A 2013-nucleotide genomic window follows, 5' to 3' on the forward strand; every position below is an offset into this window, starting at 1 on the left:
ATATATTCCCATGGAGGAGTAAACTGGGGCCAGATGTCTTTTCTACTACCCCGAAGCATCTTTCTTGTACTTATAGATTGACATTTCTCTGTCCATTTCAGATTCTTTTTTTTTTTTTTGTCTTTAGAGGGTATTATTGTTTATTCATGTGTGTGCATGTATGTTTGTAGTGCATGTGGGTGCAGGTGCCTTTGGAGGCCAGGATATCCCCTGGTTCTGGAGTTACCTGTGGTTGTGAGCATCTGGTCTTCAACAAGAGGATCAAGCACTCTTCAAAGTTGAGCCATCTAGTGATAGAAAGTTGACTCACAGATTAAGAGTATTTGTTACTCTTGCAGAAGACCGTGTTCAATTTTCAGTGTCTACATGGTATTTCACAGTGGCCTGTGACTCCAGCCCCAGCAGATTCTTTTTGTTTGTTTGTTTGTGTGTGTGTTTATTTGTTTGTTTTTCAAGACAGGGTTTCTCTGTGACTTTGGAACCTGTCCTGGAACTCACCATGTAGACCAGGCTGGCCTCAAACTCACAGAAATCCCCCCTGTCTCTGCCTCCCAGGTGCTGGGATTGAAGGCATGTGCACCACCATTGCCTGGAATGGGGATCCTCTTCAAACCTCAGTGGGCACCAGACATGTATGTGATACACATATATTCATGCAGGCAAAATACTCATACAATATAAAGGCCATCTTTCCAGCCTCCATTTCCTTCTTCTTATGGAAAATCTCTATTCCAACATTTTAAAATATTTTTGGCTGTCACCTCTCAAAACACTCATGTTTTTGCTTCCTCTTCCAATATATAACCTCACTATTGTGCAAGGAAAAGGGAGCATGTGCATGTTTCTAAGTAAACACTAGCTTTTCCATGAGCCATGGGTTAAGGCAGACCGTGATTCCCACCACTGTTATACAATGCCTCCTCTACTATGAATACATTTTCTGTTTACATAGGGATGTACTAAAAACTGTTTTCCTTTTCTGTGACTGGTTGTCATTAATCTATCTGTGTTTTTTGGTTGTTAATCTGTCAATAGTATCATATAGTGTTGTTTCTGTGTGTCTGCATGTGTCTCTGTGTCTGTATGTGCATATAATTCATGGAGGTCATAAATCAAAGACTGAAATAGAAATGTCTGTCTATTACTTTTCCACCTTATTGTTTTGGGACAGGACAAGTTTCCAATTCAATAAGAGTCCTTTTCTCAAGGCAATGAGGCAGAGACCCAGAGGGAAAGATATTTGAAATATCAATCTGACAACGGGCATTTTACCAACTAAGCTGTCTCCTCAGCCCAAAAAAAAACTTTTTTTAAAAATACATTTGAAGGGGTGTGGGGGGATACATAGCATGTGTGGAGAACAGGGACAATGTATGAGAACCAGTTTTCTCTTCCTACCTCTGTTCATACCAGGGGTTAAACTCAGGGAGTTGAGCTTGATAGAAAGCTGTGGGGCCCAGTCATGACAAGCTCAATAGGGCCTGAGTTTTAGATTGCCTGGTTCCAGAAAAGAGCACAAACTGAGACCACCCAGGCATCACCCAGGAATGGACCACCCAAGGAGAAAGTACCTAACATTCCAAAGGAAATTTCCGTTCCAACCATTATAGATGGAATTGCCTAATGTCCTTTAGCCCAGCACACATCCGTCCCCTTTCACCAGGGCATCCCTAGATAAATATCAGCCAATCAGGAGTCATGAACCTTAGAAATCCCTCACCCTAACCTCTCATATTATTTTTTTAAAAAAACCACCCCAACTGAGCTCATGGGTCTCTGATTGTGCCAACGCTTTAAACAGAGAGTCTGAGTTTGAGCTTGAAAAAGAATAAAGTCTCTTTGCTTTTACATATGGGACTCAGTCTCCTTTTGGTTTTAAGGGGGTATTCCACAAACTGGGCACCTTTATCTGTTGAAATTTCTCCCCAGTCCCCAACAGTTACTCTTAAAGTGTCTGTTCTTGGAGGCACGGGTACTTGAACTTGACTTTCTAGCTTCCAGAACTATATATAT

Source organism: Alexandromys fortis, unplaced genomic scaffold (assembly GCF_014885135.2).
Source record: "Alexandromys fortis isolate MF-2015 unplaced genomic scaffold, M_Fortis_MF-2015_v1.1 scaffold_237, whole genome shotgun sequence".
Classification (NCBI taxonomy): Eukaryota; Metazoa; Chordata; class Mammalia; order Rodentia; family Cricetidae; genus Alexandromys; species Alexandromys fortis.